Here is a 15,345-nt window from a genome sequence, read left to right as displayed (position 1 = left end):
CCTGCCTCCTGGATCTGTCTGCATAAGAACTTCTTTTACACTTGTTGTTGGAACATAAGAAATGGTGCGAGAATGTATAATGTAAACTCAAAAATATTTGAGAGCTTTCACCAAAGCCAAATCCTACTTCTCAATTATATTGTATTTCAGTGCTACATCCCTTATTGTTTGACTGAAAAATGTTATAGGTGTTATGTGGAATTTTGCATCTACGGATAAATACAATTTCCCTAGGTGGGTAGCTACACCTAGAACAACGGATTTAAAGAGTTTAACCTTTCCTATAGAAGATAAGTAAGACAAGGGACCTACTTGTTATCTTTCACTTCCCTTTGTCTCCTTTGAATAGCTCCTGTCACTCCTTCTCGAACTAAATCCGCTCGACAAGTACCTGCAATCATAAACAAAAGAAAAAAACCAATCAAAGAAAGAGATCTATGTACTATAATCAAATGGAATCAAAAGAATTGACACATATAATCATCATACATAAAGACAAGAATATGGGAAAAGGTGTAAACATCTTTATTAAGTAGAAGGAAGAGTTACAACCAAGAAGTCTGATCCCATGTCACTCATCCAGCTTGAGTTCCATCCTTCATCACACCAAAAGCACAACACTTCGACGTCATAAAAATACTTGCTTACAATCTCAAACCTCACACCAACAATATCTCCTTACAAATTCTCAAAGTCCAGCCCTTGATCACTATGACGAGCGCTCAATTTATAGGGAAATGGAGGTGGTTTTTTCATAAAGTGGGCATTGAATGGCTTTCCAATTTGGGATTTAGTTTCCATGGAGGAAGGGATGAGAGGATAAGAGGTTATTTGATTCATTCCCTATCCAATTTCGAGCTCATAGGAGAGGATAAGAGGTGGGAATCTTCTAGAATGATCTAGAATGAAAGAATATTCTTAGAACCCTATGAAGATTTCACTCAATCTCGCCCAACACAGGTCAAAGTGGGCCTAGGTGCTCTGCAGAGTAGGCTTGAATGGGCCTAAGTGCTCTGTAGCGCACTTACCCCTGACTAAGGCTATGCTGGTCCCTCAAGGAGTCATTTCAAGATGTCTTTATGGAAGGAAACTCTCAAGAATGATGGAATTCAATGTGATGACTTGTCTAGGGCATGTAGCAACTGAATTAGGGTTTGATCAGCCCTAAAAGTACTGGTCTGAATGATGGAAGTGATGTGCCCAAATATACCTGTAACAATTCCCCCCTAAAGCATGAAGTCGAAAATGATAATGTCGAGTGATATGCTTTACGATGCGATGAGGAGGTTCTGAAGGGGATGGTAACCTGCATCAATTACAATACATAATATCATGATATTTTGGATTTTTTCATGAATCGCTGAGGGAAGGCATACCCATGCTCAACATATAAACTTTCATTACATGTACATAGATAGTCGTCTATAGATATAGACCCATGATGGGATGACCATAAGTGTAAAGCCATCGTAAAGACGATTTAGTACTCTTGAAATCGCAATCCGAATGGATGAAACTAGATTTGGGGTGTTTTATCTCGTTCAATCGTTCACTCAAGTACGAGTCTAACCATGTGAATATGTGATCTAGAGTCGAACATGGGAAGGCATCGTCTGATTACCAGCCAATGATGTAAGTCGTTAACAGACGCGAGAGAGATCATCGATAATGATAATTATTCTCAAAGTACTGTAGTACATTCTGCATGGTGTGAATGGATGTTTTGATGTTGAACACCATACAAAGTCTTTCGATCAAAGGTCAGTGATGTCAACCTATTTCCGGAAGCGAGAAATTTTCCATTGATGTATGCAAGCCTCAAGGTACTGAAAGGGTGTTTCTAAGTCAACTTCTTGGATAATGTGTTGATGTCGACAAAAAGCAACTCGTCGTAGGAGGGCCTTCATGTATCCGACATCAACGACACGAAACAAGTGTAAAGATTTTGGAGATAGAATGTGACTGATGACACAAGGTTCAGGAATCACGGTTATGAAAATGAAGGTTTATGAGTATTGAAAAGGATGAATTTAACTGAGTGACTTCTCTTGAACATGTCAGTGATACTGAATGAATTGGAAGCATTGACCCAAAATCAAAGTAATGGATGGTATGATAGACCATAGGTGTGATAACCATCAAGCAGATAAACCAACCCAAGTAGTCACAAAGATGAAGTGAAAGTGTTATGTTAAAAAGTGACCTGTTGCCATAAAGTGGTTTACCCCTTTTCCCATTTTCCCCAGTCATTGCTGACTAGTACCTCTTTATTTTTTATCAAGCTTGAGGAGGATAACATATACTTGTTGTATAATTCCACCCTTTGGGTGAATCCATCGCTATGTGATGTTTTAATGAGTCTAATGAAGGTGAAACTCATTCTTGTCATGATGGACAAGTTTGTCACTATTTGATGTTTTAACGAGTTTAACAACAATGATAACTTGGTCTTTTTCATGTTTACAGAGTTTGAAAATGGACAAAAAGAAAAATCCACAAGTTCTTTTTCGTAAGTTTGTCTCTCAAGTCCAAAAAAGCATAAAATAATACAAGAGGGAACCTATTGACCATGTTCGATCAACATATTCCTTTTTCGTAAGTAATCTATCTCAGTCCAGAAAAGGGTTAAACTTATACTGAGTAGATGTCTTTTCCAATCCGTTAACGAGCTGAAAAGGACAAGAGCTTGACAATATTTTCATATTTCGAGAGTCTGAAAAGAGCTTAAAGAGGACTCCACTTAGAGGAACGAGTGGTGTCTGGGATAGCAACTGGTTCTAGTGATGTTGGAACATCTCAAAACATGTTGATTTATGTGAAGAGGCTGGCTAATAAGACTACTCATTGCAACTGTTCCTCAAGAAAGGGAAAACAACCAAGTGAAAGTGTATGATCAGACAAGCAGATAGTGATGATGGAAGGAGAAAAACAAAGGTTCATTTGACGGAAGAGGCTGATAGAATGGAAATCACGAGGGTTAAAATGGAGATGGGTTCATTTTTACACAAACTTGAACCATAGGGAACTATGCTTGGATTTAGTTTCATGTTTACACAAGCTTGAAACGAAAAACTATGCTTGGATTCAGTTTCATGTTTACACAAGCTTGAAACGAAAAACTATGCTTAGATTCAGTTTCATTTTTACACAATCTTGAAACGAAAAATTATGCTTGGATTCAGTTTCATTTTCACACAAGCTTGAAACGAAAAAAACTATTCTTGGATTCAGTTTCATTTTTACACAAGCTTGAAATGAAAATGATGCTTGGATTTAGTTTACATGCCCTCAGTATGATGAATCGATTCTAGGTGCATGCCCCCAAGCTTCATTGCATTCACCTAAGATTACTTGTGGCTATCAGGTGGATGGAATGAAGGTTCATTTATGAGATCAAGTGAAAGACTCGGCTGGGATTTTATGAGATCTAATCAAAGACTTGAATTGGAACTTTGCTCCAAGGGACCTTGTTTCATTTTTTATTGAGCTTGACACAAGACAAGGAACTCTGCTCAGATTCCTTGTTTCATTTTTTAATGAGCTTGACACAAGACAAGGAATTATGCTTTGATTCCTTGTTTCATTTTTTAACGAGCTTGACACAAGACAAGGAACTATGCTCATGGGACATGTTTCATTTTTTAATGAGGTTTACACAGTAAAAGAACTATCCTCATATTCCTTGTTTCATTTTTTAACGAGCTTGACACAAGACAAGGAACTATGCTCAAATCCTTTGTTTCATTTTGTAACAAGGTTGACATAAGACCAGGACCTATCCTCATATTCCTTGTTTTTTTTAACGAGCTTGACACAAGACAAGGAACTATGCTCATATTCCTTGTTTCATTTTTTAACGAGGTTAACACAAGACCAGGAACTATCCTCATATTCCTTGTTTCATTTTTTAACGAGCTTGACAGAAGAAAAGGAACTATGCTGTGATTCTTTGTTTCAGTTTTTAATGAGGTTGACACAAGACCAGGAACTATCCTCATATTTCTTGTTTCATTTTTTAACAAGGTTGAAACAAAAAAAGGAACTATCCTCATATCCTTTGTTTCATTTTTTAATGAGGTTGACATAAGACAAGGAACTATCCTCATGCCCTTTGTTTCATGTTTTAACGAGGTTGACACAAGACCAGGAATTGTCCTCATAGACCTATTTCTTTTTTTAATGAGTTTGACATAGTAAAAGAACTATCTTCATATTCTTTGTTCACGACACATAAGAGGTCATGACTTCCAAGAGGTTCTCATCAGATGGGAGAACGATGCTCTGGAGGGATACGTAGCAAGGAATCCATTAGAGAGATCTGGTTCCAATGCCCCCAATACATAATGCACAAAATCATGGAATTGATCATCAGTTGTTGTAGGCATGGAACGGGTTGCCACATAATTGATCGGTGGCGGGAAAGATACCATTGGGACAAAAGGACCATTTAGGGAAGATGGTTGACTGGAACCCATATTTGGACCTGGAAATGAAAGCTGGTCAATGGTTACAATTCTTCCTTCATGCGGGAAACAAATCACTCAAAAGAGTGTTGAAACAATAGCTCCCATGTCATAAACATAGTTGCACCCAAGAAGTAAATTGTAATCTAAAGGGCATGGGACTACCATCACATTGAGATAAACAATTTTTCCTCCCAAAGTAATAGGAAACTAAGGAAGGATCCCTAATGGTTGACTGGTTCCTCTATTAAAATCCAACATATTCTAGGTAATAGGCACAAGTGGCGACGAACCAAGCGCTTGCAAAGCAATAGAGGAAAGGATACTCATAGATGCACCTCCATCTATAATAGTGCCAGATACACTCATGTTATAAACCTGTACTATGATCTAGAAAGGCACATAAGAAGGAAGACAACATCCTGCCAATGGATTCTAATCAAAGGAAGTAACTAGACTACTTGGAGGGGGTATCGTAAGAACAAGAGGATTACCCCATTGAGTTACGAGAATGGGAGGATTTTCCTCCTGTCTTGATGGAACAGGAGGGTTGCCTCCAAGCTCATTGGAATTTGAAGAAATGAAAAGAACCTGAGTGGTATCATACTCACTCTTTACGAGAAAGGTACGATTAACCGAAGGTGAAATCGGGTCAACTGTTTCCTTGTCTTGTGATTGGTTGGGTATAGACTCATGGGATTCACATTCAAAGAGAGTGGATTTGATCGACAGTTGATTTGGGTCAGTCAATTCATCAAATAGTGAAGGATTAAGGGAGAGTCTCTTGTAACCAGATGGAAGTCGTTGCGGAGAAGTAGGATGGTTATCCAACACTTTTTTGGTTTCATCCAAATAGGGACAAAGGTCAATGGGGTGATTCCATTCACATAACCTATAGGGAAACTTAACTTTACCCTTATTTCCATGAACTTTACTACCACTAGTTGATGGTGTGTCACTAGCATGATCTCCAGAAGTTGATGACACAGGATGATGTGAATGAGAAGATCATTCTTCTAGGATCTGAGGAATATCAGGACAATTTCGAAGAAGATGCTTTCCCATACAAAGTTTCAATGGGTATCAATCTTTTTGAGGCTTATCAGACGGTTTCTCATCAGAAGTTGCATTCAAATCAATGGTTGCTTGGTTGTCCCCCTGCTGAATTTTCTTATTCTTCTTCTTCTTCCCTTTCTTCTTATTAGCCACCTGGTTACTAGTGTCAATACTTTCACCAGGCGAAGAGGAAGAAGGGGAGGAAGAAAAAACCAAGGAAGAAGGCAAAGGGTCAACTTTAGGATCAACGAGAGGTTGATTTTGTCCAGTTGGAGGAGTACTCGATTGCGGAGAAATCACGAAATTTTGAACCAAGGAGGTTGAAAAGAACCATACTGGAAAGAAAATGGTGAATCTTGGAAGGGATAATGTAGCCATATAAGGAGCACTAATATTTCCGAAAGGAGGGAAAGGACTAGGATTCCCATCAAAAGGAATTCCTTGATCGGTGGACTTCGGAGTTGTTTCCATATGTCTCAACCTAAGATTAACTAAGGAGTGAGTGTGGAGGATCTTATCCACGGTCAATTAATTTTATTTTAATCAAAATAACATAACAAAACAAAAGAGGTATAATCTAGGCAAAAGGATTACCAAGCAACTGTGAATTGCAATACACTGCCTTAGTAAACCAAGGACTTAACATATGTGTAGGAAATATCCTCGAATATTGTGTTTGGTGTATCACAATGTACAAGGCAGTCGACTTGGTTACCTAAGGGTAGATAAAAAACTAATGTAGTCCTTCCATATATACCCAAAAGTACGTGGAGGCCCAATCTGTGTTAGCGTTGTTTAATGTGAAACTGTGCAGTGAGAGCATTCCTTTATACTTTACGTACTATAACACCGCCCTATATACCTGAAGGTATGTGGACAAGCTATGATATACTTACGTACGTGGAATGAGGTATCATAGTTGAAATATATCACAGATAAGTTAGTGACAACTGCTATGTTTAACGATGCCGGAACACGTCTCTAGCCTAGACCTCTAAATGTTATGCGTTAAGTTACAATGCTCCATTAGGTTAATTGAGATAACTTTTAAGTTGATATTCTTAAGAATTTTCCTTTCAAGGTTCACCACGTGATGTATGTTTGCAATTCCTAGAATGCAACTAACATGAGAAACATTCTTTCATTCAATTAACAATGAAAACTGTAGCTAGTAAGGGATAGAGCAATTAGATCTTTAACAAAGAGCAAAGAGCACACCTAATGCAATTTCCCTAACTATTCCTATCAAGCATTCACAAACTACAATATGCAAAATGAATTTTTTTCTTTTCAGTCCCTTTAGTGTTTAGATGAACAAAAAGGAACTAGATGCACAAACAATCAATCAATACTTTTCACAAGAAACGAAGACTTTACAACAGTTTCTTTTTCAAAGAAATGAAGACTTTACGACACTTCCTTTTCAGAAAAGACTAATCGACATAAACTAACTTTGATAATGAATTGATAATGATAAATAAAACTCTTAAGAAACACTAAACAATCAAGGTCAAAGTAGGGCTAGGAGAAGAGATACAAGTTGATTTCAGAACCATAGAAACATTGATCTTTAAACAAACAACTTCAGAAGAAAAATTGGAAAAATCCAAGCCAAAGATGGGTTTTTAAGCTTAAGGAGGATCAACGCAGGTCAAAGTGGGAGTAACTGCACTGTAGAGAATTGTCTCTAAGCCAAGGGTGCTCTATAGAGCACTGTCCCCTGACCAAGCCTGCACTGGTGCCAGAGAGGCCAATCAAAAGACATATAACCTCAAATTTTTGACCAAAAAAACTTCAAAAGACTAAAATAAGATCAATGAAAGCAAGTAAAGTCTACTACGATGTACTATTATGAGGATAAACTACTCAGAACGATGGTCGATCCCCAACGGAGTCACCAATTTGTTATGTGGAATTTTGCATCTACAGATAAATACAATTTCCCTAGGTTGGTAACTACACCTAGAACAACAGATTTAAAGAGTTTAACCTTTCCTATATAAGATAAATAAGACAAGGGACCTACTTGTTATCTTTCACTTCCCTTTGTCTCCTTTGAATAACTCTCGTCGCTCCTTCTCAAACTAAATCCACTCGACAAGTACCTGCAATAATAAACAGAAGACAAAAACCAATCAAAACAAGAGATCTATCTACTATAAGAAAATGGAATCGAAAGCATTTACACATATAATCATCATACATAAAGACAAGAATATGGGAAAAGGTGTAAACAACTTTATTAAGTAGAAGGAAGAGTTACAACCAAGAAGTCTGATCCCATGTCACTCATCCAACTTGAGTTCCATCCTTCATCACACCAAAATCACAACACTTAGACATGATAACAATACTTGCTTACAATCTCAAACCTCACACCAATAGTATCTCCTTACAAATTCTCAAAGTCCAACCCTTGATCACTATGATGAGTGCTCAATTTATAGGGAAATGGATGTGGTTTTGTCATAAATTGGGCATTGAATGGCTTTCAAATTTGGGAGTTAGTTTCCATGGAGGAAGGGATGAGAGGATAGGAGGTTATTTGATTCATTACCTATCCAATTTTGAGCTCATAGGAGAGGATAAGAGGTGGGAATATTCTAGAATGATCTAGACTGAAAGAATATTCCTAGAACGCTATGAAGATTTTGCTCAATCTCACCTAGTGCAGGTCAAAGTGAGCCTAGGTGCTCTACAGAGCAGGGTTGAATGGGCCTAAGTGCTCTGCAACGCACTTACCCCTGACCAAGGTTGCACTGGGCCCTCAAGGAGTCATTTCAGGATGTCTTCAGGCCATGAAACTCTCAGGAATGATGGCATTCAATGTGATGACTTGTCTAGGGCATGTAGCAACTGAATTAGGGTTTGATGAGCTCTAAAAGTACTGATCTGAATGATGGGGGTGATGTGCCCAAATAGACCTGTAACAATAGGTTGTTTATTTTTCTGATCTTTCTTTTGCATTAGGACAACTGCTAAGTTATGCTTTGAGGCGAATGAAAATATGATGAAACTTGAAGTATAATCATGACTGGTTAAAGTAGGAGCACTAGATAATGCAAATTTGACTGCATTGGAAGACTTCTTGGCATCTACAAACCATCTTACCTCGCTTTCCTTTTTCATCATGTCTATCATTTCTCTCAAATGTTCAGTGAGGTTGGGAATGAATCTCCTCAAAAAGTTGATTTTCCCATTAAATGACTGAATTTCTTTTTTGTTCCTTGGGAAATCTAATTGCTGAATGGCTTCAACTCTTGCAGGGTCAATGTGAATGCCATCCTTGGAAATAATATGCCCCAACAACTTACCTTCTTCCATGGAAAATAAGCTCTTTTTGGATTTAGTGATATACCAATTTTTTTGCATTTTTGAAGAACAATTCTTAGATGATGTAAATGGTCTTCATCAGATTTAGAAAAAAATATGAGATCATCTAAATAAATAACCAGAAATACATCCTTTTCACTGGCGAAAGATATGTTCATAGCCCGCTGAAAAGTCACTCCTGCATTCTTTAATCCAAATGGCATCTTGGCGTACATGAATGTACACCATGGTGTTGTCAAGGCTATTTTCAACTGGTCATCCTTATGCACCAAAATCTGATTGTACCCAAAATATCCATCAAGCAATGACATCCTAGAAGACCCAAATACCTGTTGTGCTATACAACAACCACCCCCCCCCCCCCCCATTTCAATTTTTAAACTCTTAGTCTTAAAATGCCAAATAAGAAATGGGTCCCCTTTAGAATATAAATAAAAGCAATAAACTTTTGAGTACAATAGATTTTCCGTAAAAGTCATATAAAAATTGCTTTTAGAGTATTTAGGACCACCCATCGCAAATCACGTTTCTTTAGAACCCGTGAAAATCCATTTGGAGAGCTTGCAATGCGATAATAGTCATAACAAAATCCTCATCGCAAAGGTTTATCAAGGTAAGCCTTTTATGCACACAATGTAATAAAACTATCGCATCTCGCACAACATTAATCCCACAGAATGACTTAAAGTGACATTGAAACTTTGCGATGTGATAAGGCTATGGCAAATCGCATATCATTGATTCATAGTGAAGTGTCCAAAAAACTCCATTGAAATCTTGTGATGTAATAAGACTATCGCAATTGCATATCGCTAATTCATAAGGAAGCATCCAATACATTGCATTGAAGAATCGCGATGCGATTTAATTATCGCATGTCACGTTCTTGATAAAACAAAGTGATAAATATTATGAATACATGCGGTAAAGGGATAAATCGATTATAAAGAAATAACGTGATTTTCCAAGATTAAAACTTGTTGTCTCCCCATGCTAGCTCACCACTCATCGCAATCACAACTATGCAAACAAACCTTTTGAGTGTGGTGCTTGTAACTCCCGATTTGCAATACGTGATTAGTACAAAAATATTAAAATAATTCAATCTTTGAACGGAAATCGCAGAGTCACGACACCTATTCTACAAAAGACCGTTACAAGACTTGCGACGCGACATATAGTTTCAACATTAAATTTTCACGTTGGAAGTTATGGTAAAGCATTAAGGAGCAGTTATGGGTAAGTTCTTTGAATATTTCATCCGTGATAGCTACGTACAATATAATAGCTCATGCATCTAATGCGCTTAACTGTGTTTGGTACGTAATTTTTATTATCTCTTTTCAAGTTTTTCGACTGTTACACTCCTCTTTCTCATTTTACAGAACTGACTGAGAATCACACAATTAGGCAAGATGTCTAAGAAATCTTGGAAGGCAAAGGCCCCAGTTGTAGTGGAAGAATCACCAGCAAAATTGGTGGTAATTGGAGATACTACCTGTCTAGGCCTCGGTAAAATCTTGTGGGAAGGCATCTATGCTTTACTTGAAGCAGAAGATCCAATGGAGATAGAAGAAGAAGCAACAATGGATGGAACCGATAAAACAGAAAGCACGCTCAATGATTTGGCCAGCTCCTTCCTCCATAAAATAGCAGCCCGAGCCAAAGTGTTACCATATAATGATCTAGTGAGATGGGTAATTGAAAGTATTAATATAATAGACATAGCTTTTTTCACAGAAGTTGGGAGGATGTTCGGGACATTCAAGCCTGAAGATGTCAAGAAGATGTATCATTTGCCGGATCCCTAGTGACACTACAACAAGGCATTTCTAGAAGCTTTCGCTAAAGAGAATGACATAGAGTCAGACCCTATCAAACAGTGGAGACATTTTCCAAACAAGCATAAACACGAATCCTTAGGTATGTACTCTGTGGACTCCTTAACATCTCTGTATTGTTATGCTGCTGCAATGGTATGCAGACTATTTGGAAGCCCTGATTCTGCTAGGTTTTCTATAGAAATGGTCCCATTAATAAAAGCGGCAGTTAACTCCTTCATTATGGATTGGGCAACCATTCTATCAGATAAAATGGCCAGTCAAATATTAGATTATAGAAGAAACATATTTGTCACCACCCGAGTCGTGCCCCCATTTTATATGAGCGCCTACATAATGGACACAATCTGTTTTAATTCTGACTTTCCCATTCTGGGTTGGAAATGGACTGTTCAAGATCCAACCCTCATTCATATTTATCATAAGTATCTATGGAAGTCTGACTACAAGAATCATATATATAGAATTTTCTATTGGACACAGATTGTCATTGATGTTAATATGGCAATATTCAAGGAGTAGATAGAGCCAAGAGGAGCACAAAGAGTTATCAGAGCCAAGAGGAGGAGACAGAGCCACCAGAGGAGCAAACAGCGCAAAGAGCAGACAGAGCCAATGGAGGCATGCAAGTAACAACTATAAACAGCCATTGAAGCAACATAGGAACAAGCAGAGAGCCATCAGAGCAACAGAGGACGCAAAAAATCATCGGAGGAAGCAGACAGAGCAATTAGAGAAAACCTTATATATATGTGTTTAACGCAAACAGAGGCCGAAGGCTTATACATATATGAATTTACCCACCGGCAGCAAAAACATAGTTATATGGCGTTTAACACTATCGGAGGGCAAACAGAGGCCAAAACACATATATATGGCAAACACACTAATAGCGGAGAAGTTTATATATATATATATCGGCATATATATGTATATCAGCGACAACGCTAATCGGCGGTTTGGCTATGTGTCACCACCGAAACCTCTGATTGCGATAATGTACGCGGACCCGATGCGGCATTGTGTTATGGTTGAATGCAATATCGCATCCACCCTATCGGGACTCTCACATCGCAATATCCAAAGGGCTATTCTCCTGCTATGCGCCGATTGCGATGACACATGCAGACCCGATGCGGCATTGTGTTATGGTTGAATGCTATATCGCATCCGCCCATCGCAACAATACACAAAGGAATTACACTCTCCTGAATGCCGATTGCGATGTAAGTCACGGACCTGATGGTTCGATTGCAACATGGTTCAATGTAATATCGCATCCGCTATGTCGCTAGTCTTGAAAGGATGTTAAATCCACTGATTGTGATGGAGCTATGGACCCGATACAGGAATAGAAGGGGGTAAACTAAATTTGAAATCCGCCATTAGTGTTTCTCGCCTATTTTTCATATATTTTCCTCTGTAACCATGTTTTTGCTTGCGGGGTGGTTTTAAGCTGAAAGGCTTACGATGGCTGTGTCCGATGGCTTTTAGAAGGCTGAACGTCAGGTAAATGGGGTGATTCATGGAGAAATCGATTGCGATTGGACGTGGCTATCCATTAAATGAAGCTGAACTCTGTGCATGCCCACAATCATTGTTAAAGGATCGTTGTTACAGTCGTAACCAGTAAGATGTGTTCTCTGTGGATTATTTTGCACTCTCTTATGAATTAATGTGTCCTGTGAGCACGATGAGATAGAGGAAGCTACAGCGACAGACAAGCTAGTGGTGAGGAAGCTGAAGCAGGCGAGAAGGAATCCAAAGAGCTAGCGAGTAAGCGGAAACGAATGGACAAAGGCATGAGAATGTATAAAACAGTAAAAACAGAGAACTGTTGGTGCTGTTGTTGTGGTGAAGAACCAGAGTGTGAGGTAGCGGAAGTAGCAGAGGCAGAAGAGGCAATAGAAGCAGCGGAGGCTGTAGAAGCAACAGAGGCAGGAGAGTAGGAGTGAGAGAATCTCAGCTGAATAGAGTGTAGCAGCATACCAGTTTATACCAAGGTTGGGTTGGAGCCTCAGAACTGAACAGGACTAAAGTCATTAGGGGTAGGTGCTCCTAAGTGCAGAACCACTGCAAGACAGAGTTGGTGCTCTAGAGGTTGGAGCCTCACTGAAGTCCAAGTTGGAGCTTGGAAACTATTCACAATCAGATATATACTTATATTGTATTTATTTCATTGCATTGTCTTGAGTTTTAATAAAAGCATTAATTCCAGCTGTTGATTTATGTGTTCTGTGTATACATATACATATACATATCTATATATGCTTTTGGAAATCACTAGAACAATTAAAAGTAAGAAATACTGATTCACCCCCCCTCTCAATATTTCCAACAATTGGTATCAGAGTAGGCTTCTTCATACTAGCCTAATAGCTTGAAGAAGGATCTGCAGCCATGATGATAAATCATGAAGCATTAGGAAGACCTCCTTTGTTCGATGGCACTAACTTTGGTTTCTGGAAGAAAAGAATGACCTACTACTTAATGTCCCTTGGACCTGAAGTCTGGAATTTTGTTCAAAATGAATACCGAACGACTTCCACTCTTCCAACAGACCCAAATGAGAGGAAAGCCTACATCACAAATGCAATGGCCATGAACTCCATCACTAGTGGAATCACTGATTCCGAGTTTACAAAAGTCATGCACTGTACCTCTGCCAAAGAAATGTGGGAGAAGCTAGTTGGCTTGTACGATGGAGGCTCAAAAGTCAAAAAGGCAAAGCTTCAAACTCACAGAAGACAATTTGAAAGTTTGAGGATGGAATATGAAGAAGATATTATAGCATAACTCCTCCAAGTAGCTGAAGTGGTAAATTCCCTGAAAGGATTGGACGAAAAAATTGAAGAAAGTACCATTGTTCAAAAGGTATTAAGGTCTCTTCCAGACAGATTTGAATCCAAAATAAGCGCTATAGAAGAAGCAAAGGATCTAGATACCCTCAAAATGGATGAACTCCATGGAATTCTCACTGCCTATGAAATGAGGAAAGGTGGCCCAAGCTCCAAAGATGCAGCATTCAAGGTCTCAAAGTCAAAGAAGGGGAAAGAAAGGAATGACTGTAGTGATGAGTCAGATGTGGAATCTGAATTGGCTTAATTTCTATGAAAGCTGAAGAGAGGATCTAAGCTTAAAAGCAAGTATCCTCTTATCTATTTTAAATGCAGTAAAATAGGTCATTATGCAGCAAGATGTCCTCATAAACATGACAGTGATGATGAAGGAAATTCTAAAAGAATGGCACACAAAAAGAAAGGGTTCAATAAGAAAAAATTCTTCTCCAAGCAAGATGAATCTAATGAGGATGAGTTTATGGTCATCATAAAGAAATCAGATGAGGAAAGTGATCATGATGAAAGCCAAGAAACATTATTCATGGCACTCACAGATGATGATGACTCAGGGCTGGAAGGTAATGTAGATGAACTGTTAATAAGTGCCATTGAAGAAAATGAGAAACTACAGAACAAAATCATTCCTCTCAAAGTGGAAAACGAGGAAATAAGAAGGAGATAAGATCTCTTGGAAGCAAAGCTTAAAGAAAAAGAAGAGACTTGTGAAGAAAGTGAGGCCAAAATAGTGTCTCTGAGAAAGGAGTTGGAGCAAATTAAAAAGGGATGTAAAATCTCTCAAATACTTGAGACTATTCTGAAAAATCAAAAACCTCAACATGACAAGTCTGGAATAGGTTTCAAAGGAGAATCCTCAAGCACTGAGAATAGTGTGAAAAGCTATGCCAATGCACTTTCCTGCAATCCAAAAGATGAAAAAGTATGTTATCAAAAGTGCATCCCAGATCCCAAGAATGAAGAGAGAATTACTCCAAAGAAGAATGTGGAGTCGAATCATGGACACTACAACAAATACAAACCTGTACTCCACCAAGGGCCCATCACAAATCCAAAGAACGAGGGAGGAGTAATTCCTAGGAAGGAAATCAACTCAAACCATGGTTGCTTCAACAAGTACAAAACCATCTTTCTTGGACACTGCTTTCACCGTAAAAACTTCGGTCATCAAGCCAAACATTGTATGGCTCGCAGAAGTGAAAAGACAAAGCTAAAGGACCGAATAATCAACTCATATGCCCACAAAAGGCAGGGACAAATCAAAAACTTCAATTCATTTGATCCCTTGACCAAATTTGATCCAATTTTCTCTTTCTGCTACAATAATGGACACTATGAACAAGACTGCCCACTCAAAGGAAGAAAGACGAGTAGCAAGAAATCCAACATGGAAAAATGCGGTCTGGCTCTATATGCTCAAAATAATAGAAACCAGTGGTTTGTAGATAGTGGGTGCTCCAGACACATGACAGGAGACAGAAGGAAGTTTGTCTCACTGAGAAAAAAGGAAGGGAATGTGTCCTTTGGAAGCGGATCTAGCAGAATTGCAGGAAAAGGAATAGTTACTCTGATCAATGGAAAAGGAAAAGCTCAAGATGCTCTACTGGTTAATGGACTCAAACACAATCTCATGAGTGTTAGCCAAATCTGTGATCAAGGACATAAGGTTGTTTTCAGCACCAAAGACTGTGAAATAAGGAACTCTGCCTCAGGGAAACTTGTGGCAAAAGGGGTGAGAACACTAGAAAACATTTACATTATGAACAAGATTCAAGAAAATAAATTCTACTTGAGTCA

This window comes from Pinus tabuliformis, chromosome 6, assembly GCF_031772625.1.
Source record: "Pinus tabuliformis cultivar Carrire ecotype Pingquan chromosome 6, CPIR1, whole genome shotgun sequence".
NCBI lineage: Eukaryota > Viridiplantae > Streptophyta > Pinopsida > Pinales > Pinaceae > Pinus > Pinus tabuliformis.
The sequence above is the reverse complement of the archived record's forward strand: the minus strand, read 5'-3'. Positions refer to the sequence as shown.